This window comes from Dermacentor albipictus, chromosome 5 (assembly GCF_038994185.2).
Source record: "Dermacentor albipictus isolate Rhodes 1998 colony chromosome 5, USDA_Dalb.pri_finalv2, whole genome shotgun sequence".
NCBI lineage: Eukaryota > Metazoa > Arthropoda > Arachnida > Ixodida > Ixodidae > Dermacentor > Dermacentor albipictus.
This window is the reverse complement of record NC_091825.1, coordinates 11,890,516-11,914,790: the sequence shown is the minus strand read 5'-3', so window position 1 is coordinate 11,914,790 and position 24,275 is coordinate 11,890,516. Positions and strand designations below refer to the sequence as shown.

Below are 24,275 nucleotides of genomic sequence, written 5' to 3'. Positions count from 1 at the left end.
TTTCAGGCTGCGTCAATTTTTAACGACTTTTTCAGTTTTTCTCACGTTATAGGTTCCAATATCGTTTTCGCCTTGTTGATAAGCTTTGACAGTTCCGCGAATTCTAACTTATCTCTTGAGCTGGACACTTTCATTCTTCGTCGTTTAGTTATAATGTCCTTTGTTACTTCGAAGAGCTTGCCTACTGGTTACCTTGGTGCCTTGCCTGCCACTTCAATTGCTGCCTCTAAAACCAGCCTAGTCACGGTTTCGTTCATTATCTCTACCTCATCTTGATCTCTCTGTTCTAAGGCTGCATATATGTTTCCAAGTACCAGCCTGAATTTGTCTGCTTTTACCTTTACTGCCTTTAGGTTGACCTGCTTATTCGCCAATTTTACTCTTTCTCTCTTCAAATCGAGGTGAATACTAGCCCTCACTAACCTATGATCACTACACTTTACCCTACCTATCACTTCTACATCCTGCACTCTTCTCGGATCAGCAAAAATAATTATGGGGTTTTACGTGCCAAAACCACTTTCTGATTATGAGGCGCGCCGTAGTGGTGGAATCCGGAAATTTAAACCACCTGGGGTTCTTTAACGTGCACCTAAATCTAAGTACATGGGTTCTTCGCATTTCGCTCCCATCTAAATGCGGCAACCGTGGCCGGGATTCAATCCCACGACTTTGTGCTCAGCAGCCTAACACCATAGCCACTGAGCAACCACGGCGGTTGGGAGGAGCAAAAAGTCTGAAGTCAATTTCATTTCTTGTTTCAGCATTAGAGCTTTTCCAGGTCCACTTTCTTTTGATGCGCTTCTTCAAAAAGGTGTTCATTCTTTTTAGCTTGTTCTTTTCTGCGAATTATACCAGCATTTCTCCTCTAGCGTTCCTAGAATCGACGCCGTAGTTTCCAATTCCTTGTTCACCAGTCTGCTTTTTCCAAGTTTTGCATTGAAGTCGCCCATTACTATAGCATAAAGATTTTGCACTTTCCTCGTTGCTAATTCAACGTCTTCATAAAAATGACCTACTTCACTATCGTCGTGACTGGATGTTGGAGCGTAGGCTTGTACTACCGTTATTCTATACCTCTTATTAAATTTTATAACGACTACAGCTACCCTCCAATTATAGCCGTAGAATTCGTCAAGGTTGCCCGCTATGTCCATATGGATTAGGAATCCTATCCCGTATGGCTTCTTATCTGGGAGACCTCTATGGCAGTGGACTTGGCCGTTATTCAGCAATGTATAAGCCTTAGCAGTTCTAATCTCACTAAGGACGATGATATTCCGAACAATCTCTGCTAGTTTCTCAAAGAGTCCTGCTAAGCTAGCCTCACTCGCCATAGTTAGGCTGTTAAAGGTTGACAGGGTCAGTTTCTATTGGCGGCCTGTCCGGACACACAGATTCTTAGCACCATCTGTTGTATTACAGGTCTCACCGCCGCCTTGGTCAGCTGCTTCGCACCTGCTGGGGACTGATGGCCATGGGTTAATTGTAGCAGACATTAGGGAGGTCAATTCCTGTTGTGGTGAAGGAGTGTCCTTGTTGAAACTTAGTGAGTCTTCCTAATTTATTTGTGCCTCTATTAGTATAGCCCCACTCGCTCCAGGCATCTTGTTCCGGTGTCAGGCGTCACTCCAAGCGTGAAGATGTAGTGCACTGGAAGAGGTTAATTTCAAGCTCACCAACGTCAAAGTAAAAAAAAAAACATTATAGAAAGATTCAAACTTCCGACTATGGCAGCCGAGCATTCGACACAATCCAGTCAGATAATCCCGTAGGCGGCGAGGCTACCTCATCGCCGACAAGTACAGCTCAGAGGGGTTCACGTGCCTAAACACTTCTTTGATTTATCCGCGATAGATGTGTTTTGCTGATCGCGATGGGGACTGAATATAGAACCATTTGTAAACGGTTTTGGCACTGTATTTCCGGGAATCTCAGGTGCGCAGGCGGCCGTGAACTCGGCTACGCAAACAATCACAGGCGTACCGAAGACCTTTCACAGGAGCGAATACGTGGCGGGATTCACAGGACTACAAACGGAAACCCGCGAAAACGAATGTAAGTGCAAATGTGGAAGAAATGTATGGGCGCAAACTACGACCTTTTTATTTTACTTGAAAATCTTTGTGTGAATTTTGCAATTGTTCTCGTTAGGTAATTTTTTTCTTATTGTTTGGGGGATACGGCAAACCTTCTCATCACTTTTTTTCTCCTCCTTTAGCGCTACAATTTTTTTTCTAGGGTAGGGCTCTGGCTAGAAAGTCAGCGGAAGGCATGTCGGTAGAATACGTTTAAGCGAATTTAGTATATCTCATATGCCTAAAGACATGCTTGAATTATCTGCGGTATAGGGGTTTTGGTGACTGCGGCTGGTGGCACGGCATAGTATTTCTCAATGATACCAACATCGTGATTTCAGTCTCCCGTACGCATGCGGCCATGAACGCGGCGAGGTACAGGATAATGTTTCGGCGAATTTGAACAGGACTTAAAGTAGTGTAAAAAAAAAAGACAAAGAAATAACTTGCAGCGCTTACCGCGAATTCACAAGTCGCGTATGGAGGGAGGTAGACCAAACAGTTGACGGTATCGGCTGCCTGTCTGATGCATCGGAGAAGTCTTTCCGAATGAGACGGCATTGATACTGACGCGCCAAGCAAGGCTCAGAGGTCGGATATGAGGAGGGTGCATGACAGAGACATTGGCTCAAAGGCAAATCATCTGTTGCGAGACGGGCCGCCAGTGAATAGTTCTGAGCCGCGCGTAAAATAGGCGACCTTGTTCTATGGTTGGAAAACGCTTATACAACACCTCGTTTAAGCTACAGCTGACATCCTTTTTGCCACCACACTTGCGACACTTCCAATTTAGCACGTCCGAATACATGCTCGTGATCTACAGGAGTACAAACAGAAAACTGAACAACGAATACACGTACATACATGCGTGATATAAAAGGGACGATGTCTTCCATTTTGTGACGTACGCATACAATACCGCCGTTCAGGCTACCACAGGCTTTCTCACCATTTTTCCTTCTTTATGGACATAAACCATCCACTACCATCGACACCGTACTACCATATCAGCCGGATGCCTCTGAATTCACCCCTCCTTCCGAAGTTGCTCGCCATGCTGAAGAGTACCGCTAACTGGCTCGCTCGTTCACGTCGGATACCCAAGGAATCCACAAAGATCGCCACGACAACGATCAGCCCACACAGTCCGCCGTGGACTCTCACGTCTGGCTTCGGCTGCCCTCCCAAGCTCCAGGCTTTAGCCCAAAGCTTGCTCCGAAATATCAGGGTCCGTACCGGGTCGTCACGTGTACATCGCCTGTGGATTATGTGGTCGAACCGGTGACGCCATCTCCGGACAAACGCAGCCGTGGCCGCGAGACCGTTCACGTCAGCCGCCTTAAGCCGTACCACGACCCCCTTATCGTATCATCACCTGAGGTCGCCAGGATGGCTCCTCTTCGCTGCGGGGGAAGTTGTAGTGGGTAATATGCATGTGGCACAGTGCGGACTGCCACTGCTGTGGCGCGAGACTCGAGCTCGGGCTGTTGATGCGAACTCTAGGACTCGTGATCTAGAGCTACGTGCGATCCCTCGAACGAGCTGCAATAAGCCTCATTTCATCATATATATATACTTATTTATTTATTTTCACATACTGTCAATCCCTCATGGGATTATGACAGGAAGGGCAAGTACATAGGGTAGTGTTTGCGAACAAAGAATATAAATAGATTATATAATCATAAGTGTGTTATTGCAAAGGTTTTGGTTTCACTAAACACAAGAAATAAGTAGTTCATCACAAATGCAATATATGGGCACAATATACTATAACAAGGAAGAATCTGAGAAAACAAGAAACCAAACAAGAGAAAAAAACACCTGAAAGCACATGTGATATACAATACCTAACGAACATGGCAAACACTTATATATATATACATATTGTCGCGGGCAGAAAGCAGGCCCACGAATGTAAAATAATGGCGGTTATGGCGTTCAGGCAACTGCCAGACTTCGTCTTCCTCTAGTCCAATTCAACTTCTTCCTTCACTTCACCGTAACATCACCCTCCCGGTGGGGTAGCTCCGTCCCGGTGCAAGTTATAGAGCCTCACTTAATGGAGGGACATAGGGCTTGAGCATGGCGACGTGAACAGCATCGCTGGTTACGTTGGGAGGCACTGAAGGCTGACCGACTGGGGCGATCTCGTATGTCACGTCGGACAGTTGGCGTAAGATCTGGTACGGACCAGAATAACGGGAAAGTAGTTTTTCCGACAAGCCGAAGCGACGTGAAGGCGTCCTGAGAAGGTCAAGGGAACCAGGTGAAAAATGGTGGTCTCGGTGCCGAAGGTCGTAGCGTCGCTTTTGAGAAGGTTGCGAGACTTTGAGGCGATGACGGTTGACATCTCGGGCCTGGGCGGCTAAGTCGATAGCATCGCAAGAGTAACCAGTGCTGGGTGATTGTACTGCTGAAAGTAGCAACGTGTCAAACGGCAAGGTGGGGTCGCGGCCATACAAAAGTAAAAATGGCGAAAATCCGCAGTGTCGTGAGGGGACGAGTTGCACGCGAAAGTGATGTATGGTAAAGTATATGGCGAGCATTTCAGTGAGCGTGCGCTTGAGTCGCTCGGTGAGGCCGTTCGTTTGAGGGTGGTACGTGGTAGCAATCTGGTGTTCTGTAGAACAGGAGCGGAGCTGATCATCGACGACCTTCGATAGAAAGTAGCGACGGCGATCCGTCAGCAACTGGCGAAGGGCGCCGTGGTGCAGGATGACGTCTTTTAGTAAGAAGTCGGCGACATCTGTAGCGCAGCTGGTTGGCAGCGCTCGTGCGATGGCATATCTCGTAGCATAATCGGTTGCTACAGCAATCCACTTGTTTCCTTTGATGGAAATTGGAAAGGGGCCAAGGAGCTCGAGGCCCACACGGAAGAAGGGCTCGGTAGGTATATCAATTCGTTGAAGCAAACCAGCGGGAGGCATAGCAGGCGTCTTCCGGCGCTGACACAGGTCGCAAGAAGCGACATAACGGCGCACAGAGCGATAAATGCCGGGCCAGAAGAAGCGCTGCCGCAGGTAGTCGTAAGTACGAGTGATGGCCAGATGTGCAGCAGTAGGAGTGTCGTGAAGTTGCTGGAGCACGGTGAGTCGAAGGTGCTTGGGGACGACTAGGAGGAGCTCCGGGCCGTCAGGACGAACGCTGCGACGGTATAAAGTTCCATTGCGCAAGGTGAACATGAGAAGGGACAGGTCATTCGGCAAGGAGCTTAGTCGTTCCAAAGTGTTCGAAGAACAGGATCCTTGCGCTGCTCGTCGCCAATATGGAGGAAGCCGGAGAGGGATAGAACACTGATGTCCGAGTCTGCATCGGTATCGTCCGGTTGATTCACGGGATGGCGGGACAGGTAGTCAGCGTCTTTATGGACGCGCCCTGACTTCACTATATAATAAAAAAAATATATATTCTTGTAGACGCAATGCCCAACGTGCAAGTCGTCCAGTTGGGTCCTTCAAAGAGGAGAGCCAGCAGAGGGCGTGATGATCGGTTACGACGCAGAAGCTCCGACCGAAAAGGTATGGTGGAAATTTCGCGACCGCCCATACGAGCACAAGACATTCTCGCTCAGTAATGGAGTAATTTCGCTCGGGCTTGGAAAGAAGGGGGCTAGCGTAAGCGATGACACGGTTTTGGCGCTGTTGACGCTGAGCGAGGGAGCGCCGATGCCATGACCACTCACGTCAGTTCGTACTTCAGTGGGCGCAGAAGGGTCAAAGTGTGAGAGAATCGGGGACGTTGTAAGCCGCTCAATCAGGGCAGAGAAGGCTGTCTCCTGTAGTGGTCCCCAAGAAAAAGAGGCGACTTTCTTAAAAATACCAGTGAGAGGGTCAGCGATGTCGGCAAAATGTTTCACAAATCGCCAGAAATAAGAGCATAAGCCCAGAAAACTACGGACATCATTCGTTGAACAAGGTACAGGAAAATTTCGCACGGCGTGAACGTTCTGTGGATCAGGTTGGATTTCGGTGGCGTTTACGAGATGGCGAAGCATGTTAATTTCACGGCGACCGAAATGGCGCTTGGAGGAGTACCATACTCCTCGTGTTTCGCCAGCCCTGCGAAACACGAGGAGTATAATTGTGAGGCGCCGCGGGTGGCTCTCAATGTTCGCCTAAAACACAATCACATCGTCGAGGTAATACAGGCATGTAGACCAAGCCGCGCAAGAGAAGGTCCATCATGCGCTCGAATGTAGCTGGCACACTGCATAATCCAAAGGGCATGACTTTAAATTGGTACAGCCCGTCCGGTGTGACGAAGGCGGTTTTCTCGCGGTCCATCTCATCGACGCTAATCTGTCAATAGCCGGAGCGGAGGTCAATTGGTGAAAAATATTGGGATATGTGAAGGCAGTCAAGAGCGCCATCAATGCGAGGCAGGGGATAAACATCCTTCTTTGTTATCCGGTTGAGGTGACGATAGTCAACGCAGAAGCGCCACTAGTTGTCTTTTTTCTTTACTAAGACAACTGTTGATGCCCACGGGCTGCTGGAAGATTCAATGATGTCCTTGTCAATCGTCCTGTCTACATTTTCTGTATTATGAGCATGTGTTGGTGGGCTAGTTGGTTAAGCATGATTACAAAGACGGCGCCGAATAAAACAACACACGAAGAAGGGGGACACGAAACAGCACGCAGGCGCTGCTGTCTCGTGTCGAGACAGCAGCGCCTAGAAGGGGTCACGAGACGGCGCCTACGTGCTGTCTCGTGTCCCCCCTTTTCCTGTGTTGTTTAATTCGGCGCCGTCTTTGTAATAATCTTTCTGTATGATGGCCCCTTCTGTTGCGGAGACACGATATGGCCGCCTATGAATGGGGCTGGCGTCACCGGTGTTGATGCGATGCGTGACAACAGATGTCTGGCCAAGTGGACAGTCGTCCAAGTCAAAGATGTCCCGATAAGATGACAGCAGGTGATGAAGAGCTGTTGTTTGCTCGGAAGGAAGATCAGGGGTGATCATCTTAGAAACACCGTCCGCAGGCGTCGAGTACGAAGGAGTGGGTGACAAAGGTCCGTTCGTACTGAGGAGGAAGTAAACTTTATTACTCTAGAAAGAGTAATTCAGCGGTCGTGCCGGATGGCTTGATCTTCTATTGGTTGATGAAGATCTCCGGCCTGCATGGTTGGCGCCCCCTATTCCAGGGCGCCACTGAGCGTGGCTGCTCGTCGGGCATGATCCACCAGCTTCCGTTGGAGGCTAAGGTCGCCGCTGGAGAGCACGCTCTCCCACTGCTCCGCACTCGGATTTTCTATTTTGTGGAATTCCTTATTTGTATTGCACTCCCATGTGATGTGATAAAGTGTGGGTATTGCACCACACCACGGGCATGTGTCCCGGTATTGACTTGGGAACATTTTGCATAGTATATGTAAATTTGGGAAAGTTCCTGTCTGCAGCTTTCGCCAGTAAACTGCCTGTTGTTGAGTGAGTGTATTGTGGGGCGGGGGATATCTGATTCTCGTCCCTCTATGGTAATTTAGTATGTCAGAGTACGTTGGGATCACTGTCATGAAATCCTCAGGATCTCTATTTAGGTCCGCTCGGTTTGCATGCTCGCGAGCGATCCTATCAACCCTTTGGTTGCCCTCAATCTCAGTGTGCCCAGGTACCCAAAAGATGGTGTGTCTGATGCGTTTATTCCGTTGGCCAGCGCGGAGGAAGATTTGGAGCGCTTTTTGACCGATTCTGCCATTAATGTAGTTTCGGCATGCTTCCTTGGAGTCGGTTAGAATTATAAGGGATCTATTTGTGCGGTAGCCCTCCACCGCTGCTAGAGCAACAGCCATTTCCTCTCCCTCGGTTACCGTACAATCCCGTGCCGACGCGCAAGCGATTTCCCTATAGTCCGAGTCTATTACTGCCGCGACAACTCTTTGTTGTGTTTCCCGTCGTTCTCGAGGATACACCACGGCGTCCGTGTATACCGTGTTCGCTTTTGTTGCTAGGTATTTTTTCCACATATTCTGCCCTAGCGTTCCGCCTGGCTGTGTGCAAATTTGGGTCCATGTTTCTTGGTAGGGACCCTACCTTGATGGTGCTGCGATACACATCGGGTAGGTTTGCCGTTCTTTGTTCTTGTCTTTCAATTTCTTTGTGCCCCAGTTTTTTTAGGAGCTTTCTGCCCGTGGTAGTCTGCTGGAGTCTGAGTAGCTGCGACCCTAATTGTGCATCTCTGAGCTCCTCGAACGTGTTGTGGAGTCCGAGGGCCAGGAGCTTCTCTGTCGAGGTGTTGGCCGGCAGGTGAAGCGCTGTTTTGAATGCTTTCCTTATGATGGCGTCGACCTGATCCCGTTCGCCTTTGTTTGTGTTGTAATATGGGAGGGCGTACGTAATCCGGCTGATTATGAGGCTCTTAACCAGCTTGACTGTATCTTCCTCCTTCATGCCGCTTCTTTTTTGCGAGACGCGGGTGATCATACGTGCCACCTGTGCCGTCGCTTGCTTGAGTAGGTTTATGGTGTGTGTGCAGCGTTGATTGCTCTGCACCCACATTCCCAGAATCCTGACGGCTTCTTTTTCTGGTATCTTTTGTCCTTGTAGGGTGACGCTGATTTGTTCTTCCGAGCGTTTTCCTCTTCTGACTCTCAGGAGCTCTGATTTCTCCGTGGAGTAGGCGAGGCCTCTTTCCCTAACACATTCTTCCACGCATGTTGCTGCGGCTTGTAGTCGTTCTTCTTTTTGGCTGAGCGAGCCTTGGTTAGTCCAGACTGTGATATCGTCGGCATAAATAGCGTGATGTATGCCGTCGATTTCTTCCAGCTTCCGGGCTATCCCTATCATGGCAATATTGAAAAGGATCGGTGAGATCACTGATCCCTGCGGGGTTCCTTTGTTAGGCGTGTGGAACTTGTCCGTCCGCAGGTCTCCTAACCCCACCGTGGCTGTTCTGTTTGATAGGAACGCTGTCACGTAGCCGTGGATTCTTCTTCCGCTGTTGAGATCATCCAGTCCCTTGAGGATGGACGCGTGGCTGACGTTGTCGAACGCCCCTTTGACATCGAGTGCCATTATTATGTTTTCTCCGTTGTAGGGGATGTTGCGTAGAACCCCCTCTTTAATTTGTAGTAGGACGTCTTGGGTTGATAATTTGGTGCGAAAGCCGAACATACTGTGGGGATACAGATCTTCATCTGCCATGTATTGTTGTAGCCTCCTTGTCACGATTCGCTCGTACAACTTGCCAAGGCACGAAGTGAGTGATATCGGCCGTAGGTTTTCTACTAGTAGCTTTTTCCCTGGCTTGGGGATCATAACTACTTCTGCATGTTTCCATTCCTCTGGCAGTGTCCCCGCTTCCCAATGTGTATTGAGGAAGTTCGTCAGCTGTGTGACCGCCTCATCACTTAGGTTTCGGATTAGGGTGTTTCTAATCTTGTCCGCGCCTGCTGCTGTGTTCCGGGTCGATGCCTTAACTGCTGCGAAAACTTCCTCCTTGGTGATGGGTCTGTCTAGGTCGGGGTTTTTTTCGCCTCGGTATCTCTCCGGGTACGCTTCGGGATTGTCTTGCCCGTAGCACTTTACACGGACTTTTTCTAGTAGCTCTTCTTCTGTCCCTTCAAATTGGTGTACTAGTCTTTGGATGGCCTTGTTACTTTCTGACTTGGTCTTGGTTGGGTCCATTAGAGCCTTGAGGATACGCCAGGTCTTTGCGGTGCTGAGGGTTCTATTCAGCGAGTCGCTAAACTTTTGCCAACTTTGTCGTGTGAGTTGGGCTGCGTATTCCTCTGCCTCCTTGGTAACCTCTGCTATCTTCTTCTTTAGCTTGTTATTTAGCCGTTGTTTTTTCCACCGTTTGGTTAGTCCACGCCTTGCCTCCCATAACCTGAGGAGTCGCGAGTCCACCTCCGGTGTTTGCTCTGACCTTTCGACCTCCTGGGTGTAATGTTGTTGTATTTCCTTAAGTTGTTTGCACCATTCCTCTATGGAAGTTATCCCACCCTCCATGTGCTTGCATTCTTTGCGAAAAACGTTCCAGTCCGTTATTTTGGCTGTTCCTATCTTGCGCTTGACGTTCTCTGCTGACACTTGCGTTCTTATAATGAAATGGTCGCTACCAAGGTTCTCCAGCAGGTTCTCCCACGTGGCTTGCCTAGCTCCCCTGACGTATGTCAGGTCTGGGCATGTGTCGGGACTAACGCTGTTGCCTAGGCGCGTTGGTTGGTTTGCGTCCGTTAAGAGGGTGCAGGTTGTGATTTCTGCTGCGTCGCTAACTTGCGTACCCTTCTTAGTGTCTTTTTTATATCCCCAGCTCTGTCCCCTGGCATTAAAGTCGCCCATTATAAGCAGAGTGTTGGATTTCGCTAGCTTGCTGGCTCCTATGAAAAGTTTCTGAAAATCCCCATCATTTTGTCGTGGTGGACTGTATAAGTTTATGATAAAAGTGCTTTTTTGTTTTCCCTTTTTCTTTGCAATTATCTCTGTCACGATGTGTTTTATCCGCGTGTCCGGAATTTCATCGTGTGCTATGGCGACTAGAGTTTTACTAATTAAGGTGGCTGTGCGATCTTTTTCTTGGCACGTGTATCCCTTGAGTGTCGGCACGGTGTTTGTCTCCTGCAGGGCGATTATGTCAGGAGGATTTAACTGTGAATTTATGAATTGCTGCAGCGGGCCTTGCTTTCTGCGGTAGCCTCTGCAGTTCCACTGCCATATATCTAATGTGTTGTGTCTAGCCATGTTGGTTTATCGTTGGTTGTTGTTATACTTTGGTTTTCGGTGCCGAATCTTTTTTCGTGATAGAGTCTATCTCTAGCCTCATTTGTTATCTTTTGCGTATTTTGATTTTTTATGTAGTTGCGAAAACTTTGATCTTGCATTGCGATTTTTTGTTGTATCAAATTCATTTGCTCCTGCATTTTTTGCATAAAGGATTGCATTTGCATTTCTACGGTTCCCTTTTCCGGCTGCTGTGGCTGTTGCTCCATAGCTAAAGGTGGAGTCTGCTGTCGCGGTAGGCTACCCACCCTTTGCTCTCGCAGTTCCCTGATTAGTTCTTTGATACTCTCCTCTAGTTGTTTTGTTTTCTTCGTACTCTGCTCTAGTTCTCGCCTTAGAGCCCTATTTTCTTCCCTTAGTTGTTTAAGTTCGTTGTCGTTATTGTTATTATCCGAGTGCGGAAACAGTGATTTGGGAGGGCCTGCCCCCCAGCTTACCTTAACTCCGCCCTTCTTTTGTTGTTGTTGTTGTTCTTGTGGTGGTTTTGGCTGCTGTTTCCACTGCCCTTGGGCTGCAGGTGGTGGCCTCAGCGGTGGGAAGGAGCTGTCCCTGGACTGGCTCCGGTCCCGGCTCCGCGTTTGGCTGTGGCCCCGGCTCCGCGAGCGGCTCTGCTCTCCTTCCGAGCTCAGCCACCTGGGACGGCGCCTACGGCTCCGGCTCCGCCCTCGGCTTTTCTGCGAGGCTCGTCCTCGCAGCTCGTCCATGTTCTTGAGGCGCATCCGACAGTCCCTGGTACCGGCGGCGTGTTCGCCTCCACATACCAGGCACTTTGGTTGGCACTGGTGTCCTTCAATTGGGTTGTTTGCTCCGCACTGCCTGCAGGTTCTCGCTCCCGGCGTTGGGCAGACGTCCGAGCGGTGTCCTTGCGTGCCGCATACGTAGCAAAACTGTCTGGTTGGTCTATAGGGGTATGTCTTGTATTCTACTGCGCTGAAGATGACCCACTTGGGAATGATGGGGCCGTCGAAGGTGATTAGCGCCGTCTCTGACTTGCCCAGCATCCTTGCCGCTAGGATCTCCACCCCTTGAGTGCGTAGTCGCAGCTTGGATTCCAGTATTTCAGATGGTAGTCCTATCGGTAGCCCGTGGATTACCGCCCGCTTTACGTCCCCAGGCATGGCCACGTAAGCGTTTACTTCGTAATTGATGCCGCTGTATGGGAGGTACTTGATCTTCCTGATGACGTCCGCAACTTCTTCCTTCGAAGCGCTTGCGATGACGATGTTGGACCCTGGTCGGAGCCTGACCAGAAAGTCTTCTTCCTTGAATTTCATTCCGCAGGCCTCTATGATGGCTTGCGTTGCTTGGTATGGTTTCATGTCCTTGATTTTCAGCCCCCCCCCCCCCCCTGGGCCGGATGATGATCTTCGCGTCGTCCGTCGGTAGCGGTGGCAGCCTCTGCCTCGGCTGCCGCGGCGCTCCCACCTTTTGTTGTTGTTGTTGCGGCGGCGCCCCCGTCGCGCCGTCTTGCGTGATGCCGCTGCCAGCTGTGGCTGCCGGCGCCATCTTGCTATTCTCCGTGGCTTGGGGTCCTCTAGACTTCAAAATGACGTCGCTCCGTGTAGCGCGCTTGAGATTCTTTTTCTGGCGCCTGGAATGGTAGATTTGCCAGTTTCTTTTTTTCTAGAGTAATTTTTTTCTAGAGTAATTTAGAGTAATTCTAGAGTAAAAAGAGTAAATTACTCTTTTTCTAGAGTAATTTGCGTGTTCTTAGCGCGAAATAACACCGCCTTAGTTTTTTTGCGAAATAATAGTCAAGCCGTTACCAAATGATCATGTGTATAGTTTATTCAAAACTGCATTAGCTTTTATAATCAATTCGGCGAAGCGGTTAGATGAAATGAATAACGTAGTGTGATCAGCATAGATTACGTAACGCGTATCAACATCAATGTTTACTAACTCGTTAATAAAGATATTAAAGAGGAGGGGCACTGTTGATGGGAACTGTTGAGGAGGAACACTGTTTGATCCGTAGTTAGTAATAAACGACTCAAGGCATGTGGACGTATCGCTGGTAATTCTGGTAGGATTATTGATAACATTGGAAAACCCATACGTTTTTAAAAGCAATTAAAAATCACGTGTGATATTGCAATCAACTAGCATATTTCTATTGAAATCGCCACCACAAATCAATTTATACTGTAATTCAACAATGTATTTTAATAATTTCTCTAAAAAGAGAAAGAAGCCTTGGAGATTGCCTCGCGGTGGTGTGTAGGCAACAGAATAAACAGTGTGCGCTTGTAACAAAGACAATACCTTGTAGTCATTGTTAACAAAAGAAAATTCTTGAACACAGTTGACATTAAATGAATCGCACACAATTAGGCTAACCCCGCCACCGCGCGAGTTTATTCTTGATCTTGCAAAGCACTCGTACTTTGGCGGACACCAGGGGACTGTACAATCACTGTACCACGTTTCAGAAAGCATTATGAAATGAAAACGAAAGTTTAGGCTGCTGAAAAAAATGTCAAGTTCATCCTTTTTATTTTTCACTGACTGGCAGTTCATATGTATGCATCTAATCAATCCACTGTTCTGTGAGCTTGCATGCATTATCATGAAGATCCAACGAGCAAATTTTGTTCGAGTGTCCCAACATCATCATTTTAACTACAACTTACTTTCGCTCCTATGCTCAAAAAACGATCTTATCCAGATCTGCAGGCGACTTTATCAGTATGCTCGATCGCCCTCACTCTTTCTTAGAAACACTTTCTCAGCGTGGTGCCATGCAAAGCGGAAATTATTTACACGCGCCCATTCTTTCGCAGCTCTTAGGAGCATTCGGTTCTGCGCAGTCAGGTTTTCCGTAATAAACATTCCATGCTGATCACCTGACAAAACCCTCTTTTTGTTCAGCCATTGTTTCCTTGTTGACTGGTTGGAAAAGTGTATGATAATGCTGGGAGGCCTGTCGCCTTTGGTCTGAAGCTGGTGAATCGAGGTAACAGTTTGTTCAGTCAAAGAGGCAAGTTGCAGTTTTGATGCAATGACATTTATTTTATCTATAAGACGCTCGTTGTTGGTTTGATTAACGCCATGAACCTCAATATTTAGTTTTCTGCTGTGATACTTAAGTTCATTTATCGAGGAGCGCACTGAAAGCAATTCTGCGCTCATGTTTTGCTCCTCTAGTTTGCAATCTTTTTTCTTGAGCGCCCTTAGTTCATTGTCATGCTTCGCAACGGCTTCAAGAATTTTGTCATACATCGTTGATAACAGACTCACCGATTCCTCAATATCGTTTACCGTTTGCTTGAGGGGCAGTAATTCATCAAGTTCCCTGCTTATCTCGACCAGCATCGTCGATATTTTGCCATCAGTTTCCTTTGGCACAAACGAGCTCTGTCCTACTTTGCCCCGACGACATTAAGAGCAACGCCAAGATTTTCTATAGTCTTCTCCTTTACATCGGTACGTGCTCTCAGAAACTCCGGAGCATGCAGTTCCAATATGATAATAGGCTGAACACTCGAAGCAATCCATAAATTGGTCATCGTCCTTAAAGACACTGTGACACTTGCCACACTCTGACGCACTTGAAGGACCCATGACGACAAATAGTAATCAGTGATTATATAAATGCAGGAAAATAAGGCACAAGTTTCAATCACAGAGATTGTACAATGGCAGCAGCAGCAGCAACAAGAAAAAGTACGACCGAACATGTACACAATTAACAGAAAAAGACCATGTGTAAGAAGCACAAACCTGTAAAAGGTTGCAGAGCCAGGTTAGATTGCCGTCTGTATTCCTCTGCCGCTGCTGCCAAATGACAAGGAGAACACAGCGCAACCCATATAAGTAGCAGCAGAACCCTTGTGACCTATCCGCAGGATGCACGGGATTCACGGTGAAGGATAAGCCAGGCGGTAGGTAGATGAACCAATCTTTGGAAACGAGGAGTAGCAGATTATCTTGCGCATGCTCTTTCCATCCAAGTGGTCCGGTAATTCTGTCTTCAGATCAAAAAGATGGCCCCAAGCCGGTAGGCGCGCAGCAAAGAACAATCTATAAAAGGTTGCAGAGCAACGTTAGATTGCCGTCTGTATTCCGCTGCCGCTGCTGCCAAATGACCAGGAGAACACAGCGCAACCCATATAAGTAGCAGCAGAAGGGGACCCTTGAGACCTATCCGCTGGATGCGCGTGATTCACGGTGAAGGATAAGTCAGGCGCCACGTAGATGAACCAGTCTTTAGGCACGAGGAGTAGCACGTTATCTTGCGCATGTTCTTTCCATCCAAGGGGTCCTGCAATCCTGTCTTCAGATCAAAAAGATGGCCCCGAGCCGGTAGACGCGCAGCAGAGCTGTAAAAGGTCGCAGAGCTACGTTAGATTGCCCTATGTATTCCGCTGCCACTGCTGTCTAATGGCATGGCGTATTACTTTACTTCACCGCTCCTACAAGATGGAGCCATCCCTCGAATCACAGAGCATATTTGACGTGTTCGCGACGACGTCGCATCAGTTACATAAAGTTGATGATGCACCCCGGCATAAAACACTTTCGTTTCTAAAACAGTTTCCGCACATTGTTTATCTTTCGTGTCGGATTAGCCTGTGACGTCTCGCCACCTACGGAGTGCAGCTTTAATATGCATCAGCAGTGCTTACATGCTGCCTGCTGCTTCGCTTGTGATGGCACCAAGAAAACTGTGGCGTTAAGCGGCGCAAATAGGCAACAACGTCAATGGGCGAATCTCGTTTGGTCTGGCGAGAGACAGGCCAGTGTGAAGCATAATGCCTTTGTACGTTTGCGGTGCATGCTACGAACTCTGCCACTCGCATTCCTGAAGCTGAGCGCATCACAAGTGGCTGCCCAAGACACTGCGAAGCCAGCCCGAAATGCTCGTACCTTCGGTGAAGCAACTCGGCAGCAGGACGCCAATTGCCAACAGGACGCTGCAGCGGAGCCCGAGTTCACGAAGGGATTTACTAAAACACGTTCGGTTTCCCTTGTACAGCTTTCGAACGACTGCGCTTATGGCGGATGTGCAGAGTGCCCCAGCGCTTGCAATGCACTGTCTTTAGGGGATGTTTTCTCGTCACAAGTCGTTCCAATACATTCGCTTGTGGCAATTGTCGAGCAACTTAATTGCAACTACTTGCAACTTAATTCTTCATGTAGAATAAACATGCAACCGCTTCTGTGATGACATGGTTCACTTTTGTGTTCCGCTCATTCCTACGAAAAAGCGATCAACCATATTTTTGCTAGCTTTTTTTCGGCTTGCATTTCGAATGCCAAATTTTCCTTGGGTATGCTACTTTAAGATAGGCTTTTAACACAGTCATTTTTTTACTTGGCCGTAGTCACGCAGAGAATATTGTATAACAATTCATTGTTTGTGCTATTTCCGTGGTGGGCTCTTAAGAAAAGGCAGAAGGGTGAATTGCCAGAACTCTCAGATTTAACATCCACCAACACAGGCACATACAGCTCATGCTGTTTCAGGATATTTTGGATGGTGTTTATTGTGCGTGCTGAAATATAATACCTAATACAATTCTTTATATTCCAGATCAATGCTGGGAGCAACCGATGGCTCGAAAAGGAGGCTGGGGCATCTTGTTTCGGGCCTCAGTGGATTCCCTGTTTCCTACATGGCAACTGCAGCGGCTGCACGTCTACCGATAACTTACACGTGCGCTACTGCGACACGCCCCTTTGATAAGAGCTTATATACCGCGGCACCGAGCGTAACCGGTGCACTTCTTCCCAGCTTATCACAGCCGGCGGCCCAGCTGTGCTGGCGCTCGCCAGTCACCTTGTCAATCGAATAAAGCAATTCCCTTTGCGTACTTTCCCTGCAACCGCCTGGTTCCTGCCTGCCTGGAAGAACACCACATATTGGCGACGAGAATCAACGCATCGACAGCGGGACCCTGCAGCTAAGTTGGCAGTCTCTTCTTCGGAACCGACAATACTGCGAAACGGCCTCGCAGCTGGGACAGATGGAATCTTTTTCTTGTTTTCTTTCTTCTCTCTTCCTTCTCCTTTTATTCCCTTTACCCCTTTCCTCAGCACAGGGTAGCCAGCCGGTGTTTACACTGGCTAACCTCCCTGTCTTTCCTTCCCTTTTGTCTCTCCCTCTCTTGACGACTCGACCAGTGACTCGACGTCGTACGACGAGCGACTCTCATCGTACCTGAGGGCAAACAAGGTTCCAGCCGACCTTCAAGTCGACGTTTTCGTGAGTCTCATCGGTCCGAAAACCTACCAACTGTTAGTCTTTTACTGCTTCCGATACGCCTACATGGAAGTCGATAAGCGAGTTAAGGGAAGTTTTGAGCAAACACCTGTCGCCAAAGCCATCCGTTATTGCCGAGAGAGCCAAGTTTTATCGCGCCGTGCAGGGCGAAACGCAGATGATAGCTCAGTTTGTAGAAGAGATGCGCAGGCTAGCTCAAACCTGCGAGTTCGGTTCTTTTCTCGACGATGCGCTTCGCGACAAGTTTGTGTGTGGCATGCGGCGAATAGACATCCAGAGACAGCTGTTCGTCCACGACAAGCACTTAACTTTCCAGAAGGCACGTGACCGTGCTCTGGCGTCCGAGGCCGCAATGAACAATGCAGTGACAGCCCATGATTTATCAGATAGCGGTGGCTTAGTTCCCCGAATGCAGAGCGGAAAGCCGAAGAATAAGTACGCAAGTAAACGTGCCAAATCCCAGCAGTGTTATCGCTGTGGTTGTTTTAAGCACGATGCGCAAGCGTGTCCGCCCGGACGAGCTACTTGCTTCGAATGTAACCGGCAGGGGCACATACGCAGAATGTGCAGAGCAAGAGCGGAACCAAAAAGCAGAAGCAGTGTATGCGCACGCTTGAATGCAAGACCCAGCACGACTTCACTAAGCTCAACAGTGTCGACATGTCACGAACGGCACCAATAATGGTAGGCGTAAATGTAGAAGGAACTACCGTAAACATGGAGCTCGACACTGGAGCAGTAGTATCAGTCATGTCGCACCATCAGGCTAAAGTGTACCTTCCTGGTGTTCGTTTGCAACCAACAAAGATGCAACTGAAGACGTACACAGGGGAAACCGTAAAGCCTGTAGGAGTAATGGATGTGCTGGTCCACCACAATAACGAAGAGGCACGATTGCCGCTTTACATTGTTCCGGAAAGCGGCATACCGCTCTTAGGTCGCAACTGGCTACAGCACATCAGGCTAGACTGGGGTGGCATTCGAGGTCTTTGCAAGGTGTCCGCTGCGTCAGGCAGTCCACCTGCAGCACTAGAAACGCTGCTACGGAAAAACGAAGGCCTGTTTAAGGATGAGTTAGGGACCATACAAGGAGAGCAGGCAAGCCTCAAGTTTAAGGATGACCACGTGCCTCGTTTTCTAAAAGCACGGAGTGTGCCTTTCGCTCTTGTGAAAAGGGTAGAGGCTGAATTGGAAAAGCTCGAGAAGTTGAGAATCATTTCTCGTGTCGCCAGTAGCAAGTATGCTACGCCAATTGTTCCCGTAGTAAAGAGCGACGGGTCGATTAGAATCTGTGGAGATTACAAACTCACGCTGAACCCAATCCTAGATGTCGACACGTACCCGCTTCCAAAGCTGGATGAGCTTTTGGCAGCATTAGCGGGTGGTAAGAAATTCTCCAAAATTGATTGAAGTCGGGCTTATCAGCAAGTTGAGAAGGACGAGGAATCCAAAGCTTACCTGACCTTGAACACGTCCAGGGGCTTATATGTTGTTAACCGCTTGCCTTTTGGCATCGCCTCAGCGCCGGTGATCTTTCAGAAGATCATGGATAATATTCTGAAGGGCCTTGACGGAGTTACTTGTTACATCGATGACATCATGGTCACCGGAAAGACTGAACAGGAGCACCTAAAAAATTTGGTGGCGGTATTGAGACGGTTATCAGACAGAGGCATCAGGGTAAAAAAAGAAAAATGCGAGTTATTCAAAGACAAGTTGCAGTACTTGGGACATGTCATTAGCGCGCACGGAATTGAACCGGCAACCGACAAGCTAGAAGCCATCGCAAAGGCTCCACGTCCCACGGACAAGCAGCAATTGCATTCACTATTGGGTTTGATAAACTACTATGGCAAGTTTGTTCCTATCCTGTCAACCGTCGTTTTACCCCTAAACAGATTGCTGGGGCTCGATGTTCCCTGGGCCTGGAGTGACGAGTGTGAAGCAAACTTCTCGGATATCAAGCAGCTGCTGTCGCAGCCACCGGTTCTCGCTCACCACGACCCCAGTGCGCCCCTGCAACTGTCGTGTGATGCATCGGCATACGGTATAGGAGCTATCATCTCTCATGTTGAGCCAAATGGTCAGTGCCATCCGGTTGCGTAGGCATCACGTACCTTATCTTCAGCGGAGGTCAATTATAGTCAGCTGGAAAAAGAGGCGCTCGCTCTAGTTTTCGGCGTCAAACGTTTCCACTACTATCTTTTCGGGCGTTCATTTGTTCTCGTTACTGACCACAAACCCTCGCAGACAATGTTCGCTCCCAAGACGGGAATACCAACTATTGCCGCAGCTAGACTGCAACGCTGGGCTTTCTGTCTGCTTACGATTTTACTTTGAAGTATAAGCCATCGAGTCAAAACGCCGAAGCAGATTGCTTATCTCGATTGCCTCTGCCAAGTGACAGTGAAGAATGCTCGGATGACCAGTTTTATCTCCTACGCATGCAGTCCTTGCCAATCAACTGTCGCGATGTGGCACGCGAAACGGCCCGAGATCCGATTCTAAAGATAGTCATGCAGCACGCCATGAACGGTTGGCCTGAGAGCGTCGTGAGTGAAGAAATGAAGCCGTTTTTTCACAGACGCTGTGAACTTTCTGCACAGCTAGGGTGTCTTCTTCTTGGAATGCGTGTCGTTATTCCTCGAAAACACCAGTCGCAGATGCTCGAAGAATTGCACCAGGGACTTCCTGGAATTGTTCGGATGAAAGAACTAGCACGCGGTTACGTGTGGTGGCCAGGCATCGATCGCGACATTGAGACCCAAGTGCGTTCTTGCAACCCCTGTTTACCTCAACGCGCGATGCCTTGCCCGGCTCCTTTGCACCCGTGGGCATGGCCAACCAGACCATGGGAACGTCTGCATATCGATTTTGCAGGACCTTTCAAGGGTGCCATGTTCCTGGTTGTGGTCGACACTCACTCCAAGTGGCCGGAGGTGTGCCAAATACAAAACACGTCCGCGGAAAACACAGTAAACCGTCTCCACAAAATCTTCTGCAGGTTTTGTTACCCTGAAGTTGTGGTATCTCACAATGGACCGCAATTCATCTCAGCTGTGTTTTCAAACTACCTTAAGAGCATTGGCACGCGCCATGTAAAGACGTCAGCCTACCATCCGAGAAGTAATGGACAAGCTGAACGATTTGTCCATACTTTGAAAGCGGCACTGCGGAAAAGTACTGCCGCGAGCTTAAGCACCACGTTGGGAGAGTTTTTGTTGTCTTACAGGAACACTCCACATGCCAACACGGGCGAGGCGCCGGCCACTCTCCTGCTACAGCGTGGACTCCGCACCCGTCTGGATGCCGTCAAGCCCTCGCTGCAGCAGAAGGTTTCGACGCGGCACTTCGTCCAGACAGTGCGTCGCAAGCAGCGCGCACGTGAATTCGCTGTGGGTGAAAGTGTTTTTGTGCGACATTTCAGACGCGGTGCAATGTGGTTGCCTGGGATTGTGTTAGGGCGGACTGGATCTGTTTCATACAGAGTTCGTTTGGAAACGGGTCGAGGTGTGTTTGCCTGGAAGTGCCACCAGAACCACACAATTCAAGCCAGGAATATGGACTTTTACGACCCCGAGCAGCCGCGACCCGACAGCTGCGACCCGGTGCAGCCAGCTTCTCTTCCAGCCATGGCAGAGCGGCGTTATCCTGCAAGGCAGCGGCGCCCTCGAGACCGCTATGTACCATGAACTACTCTTTGTTTCAGTGCATGCGCCCGAACTACAGTAAGAACGGGGGAGTGTAGTGGCTGCACGTCTACCGATAGCCTACACGTGCGCTACTGCGACACGCCCCTTTGATAAGAGCTTATATACCGCGGCTCCGACGGTAACCGGCGCACCAAGGTAGATGTACTGGTAGCGAAGGCTTCATAGACGCCCATTGGTCCAAAAAATGGCGGCTCGTGGGCACTCCAGCGCCCCCTGGATTTTGGGGGGCAAACTACGCAAACGTGACGTAGAATGACGTCACGCATACGTATGCTTTTGGCGCGAATTATAAAGCGGTCTTTCTGTAGAATCAGAGTTTTCGAGCCCGTACCTCTCGAAGGTTGCTGCCTTTCAGCGCGCCCCAACCTTTGCCAGTCAAATGTGCTCGAGTTCCTGCTAGTTATGGCCTTGTTAATGTGCAATTGGGAACGCAATGAAAGTGACTGGTAAAGGAGGGGCAGCATAGAAAGGCAGCAACACTTCCAGACACTGGCGAAGCGTGCATGATTCGTAGTGCAAATGCTGGTGCTAGTACTTTTGAGAGCTTTTGAGTACAGCAAGGTATGATGCACAAAGCACTGGCTCAAGTGCACAGTTCGCAATAGAGTGTACGGCAAGTATGGTTTTCATAGTTTCATATTCATTGTTTATTGCAGCAACCAAACAAATACAGTCACAAAGCACACCCTTGGCACACAAACAAAAAATACATGTCACTGGCAGCACAAGCAGTATTGTATAAGTTGGCTAATCATCTCAATGGGCAACCAGCGCTGAAGCTTCGCGTGCCGACAGCAGCGCCGTAACACACAGCCTAGCGAGCGGTAGACACAGTTTCCAGTAGCACACGCAGTGATTTCGTGTCAGCAAATTCACCGATTGTCTTGAGTCACACTTTTCACGGCTCCTCAAACGGCAGGGAACCGACGTTCTAGGACGTAGCAGCGCATGCGCTCTACGCAGCGCGCATGGCCATGGACAGAACTTGGCTGGCCGCATCTGGCTAGACAAACATTGATACAGGCGCACGTTTCTTATCGCTAAATATGTCGTGCCATCTTCGTAGCCTCCCTATCGGACGGTTTCAGCATATTTTAGTAACGCATGAAAAATGTCGTAGCGCCTCCTGGCCAGCGCTGGTTCCCCATAGTCACAGTGCAGATAGGAAAAAGCCCTGAAGTGCCACGAACGTTGTCAGTTAGGAAATTGAAAAGTATAGAAAACAATGCTACGACAGCTTCAATTGAAACAAACATAACATGACATAAGTAGGCGCATCAACACAGACCATAGAGCACACTGGGATTATTCTTCACATTTAATTTCTTCAGCTGAAAGAATATAGCAGGTGCGTTTACATCTGCATGGCAATGTTAAAGCCAGCTTTAGCACCCTCAAACGTGCTCAACGTAGGAGCAAATACCATACATTGAGCCGGCGTACCATCTCCAGAGTACTTCTAGTCGTTAGCCGGATCAATTTGAAGTAATTTTACGTCAACAAAAGTACACATGAAGTACAGCGTACAGTGAAGTGCAAGGACATTCGCGGGGCAGTAAAGCATGTAATCAGTGTAGTGTACGCTACAATATAGCCAGATAAAAGTCCAGCGCTGTTCTGTTCGTTGCGCTGACAAAGATCCTACTAAAAACTCTGAGAAGCAACTAGCCTGCTAAAAGGTGGCCTGGTAGCCAGTGGTGCCGATTGGTAGTTATGATGACAATGGTTGATTTCATTATACCTGCCAGCACGGAACTGCAGGGGGGGCGAGCAGGTGGAAAAATTAATCCCAGCGCCACTGAAACTAGGTTAAAACATTGCCTAGAAAGTCTCCTTTCAGAGGCATTCGCTTTATCGGTATGGCGTTTTATCTGACAATATTGCACAAGTACATAGGTGACACTTGAACAGGCTGTACATGGCATAAAAGTACCCTAAAAGAGTGACATAGTAGAATGAACGATGAAAGATGCTACATTGTTAAACCATTGCCCCTGTGAGCAACCAGGTCACATCCTAGCAAATCAAAATACACAAGTAAAAAATAAAAGAATAAAACCAGGCTGTGAACCAGAAAAAAACCCTTTGCAACCGTTAAACCAGACTAAGCTGATTTGTTGAACAGGCTGCATAATAGCCTGCAACTTCACAAAATCTTCAGCCAACAGCTCGGGAATTGCATCCTTTTCATTTGCTTAGCCTCAGTGCTTGCTTCGTGGCTTTCCGTTTAGTAGTTTGATTGTGCAGTTCAAGATTTTTTCTGCGTGCAAGCCAATGCAGCCTCACCCTGACGAACAGGGCAAACAAACCATCATAAACGTCATCACCACACACAGTCAGCGATTTTTCTACCTTGGCATGAAGCAACATGCACAGATCATGCCCTACGTGTTCTTTTCCCACAATATTGGAACTAGATGCGACAAAAACCTGCTCGCAAGCATTGATGAAAGCTACAAACGAGGGTGTAGGAACTGACAGGCTCCCAAAGTCACCTTCTCCAGGATTTTTGACACTTAAGTACAAGAGAACTTGGCTCTGATCGGCAAAGGCGGCATTTTCTAGCCTCACCTCGCACGTATGTGGCCCTGTAACACACCTGTGATCATTCATAAACTTGTAGGCAAGCCAGCCAGCAAAATAGACAATGTTGTTCTCTAGTATTGGAGACTGATAATCATATGGCAAAACTTCTACTGCAACTGGCAAAGATGTGGCAGTTGTACAGAGAGAAGGAGCAGACGTAGATAAACACACTGGGAGAGTGGCTCGAAGGCTAGACATGTCTTCAGCACAGTTGCTGCTTTCCGACAGTTTGAAAAGGTTGCTAACTAAAAGATGCCTAAATGCTGCTTGAAACTGCCGGCAAGACGAGTTGCTGTTCGATCCAGATTTCGACCTAACAATAGCAAAGGTGTTTTCAAGTGCTTCCTGGTTCAGGTGCCTGGTAAGGAGGTATGTCAAACCATAGCGAGAGGCCAGGTGGTTCTATAACAGCAGCACAGCCCTCATAGTTTGGCAGAAGCCACGGATGCAAAGAGGCTGCCGCGCACAGCCTAGAACTTCGATGTTTTCGAAAACTGCAATACACTCTTCCAAAAACTCTTCATGCACAGATCCTGCACAAATTGCAGATGCATACGGAGACTTTCCCCGCTTCTGTGAAGTATTTAGACTGTCAAAGAGTCTATCGATCCTCTCAACAAATCTGGCTGTGTGGATAGCCTCTGATGGCAACTGTTGGAATGTTACCAATGTGCACAATGCAGCAGCGCAATGATTGCTGAATACCTGTGCTGCGAGTTTCAGAGAAATCTTCGAAGCAAAAGTTAAATTGAAGTGCCGGGCACTCATCTTTGGGATGGACCGAATTAGCATTTCTCGATCCTTCTCATAAGCCTGTCGTATGTACGAGCTTTTGATTGTGTCACTGCCCACCCTAAAGTAATACTTGAAGAGCATATTGCGCAAGCACTTGAGCAAATGCGGTGGATCAAAAATAAAGAAAAGCGGTTCACCATTCACACTTAAGTAC

General features: G+C 48.5%; 1 protein-coding gene and 1 long non-coding RNA gene across 2 annotated transcripts in view; one reads left to right on the top strand and one right to left on the bottom strand.

Annotated features, from left to right (window-relative positions):
- Positions 1-24,275, bottom strand: part of LOC135918042 (uncharacterized) — a 567,488-nt gene that overhangs the window by 147,248 nt on the left and 395,965 nt on the right. The window lies entirely within an intron of this gene.
- On the top strand, positions 1,934-16,718 carry LOC135918043 (uncharacterized). Its single transcript, XR_010569519.1, has 2 exons — positions 1,934-2,058; positions 16,338-16,718. It is a non-coding gene; the product is annotated as an uncharacterized lncRNA (long non-coding RNA).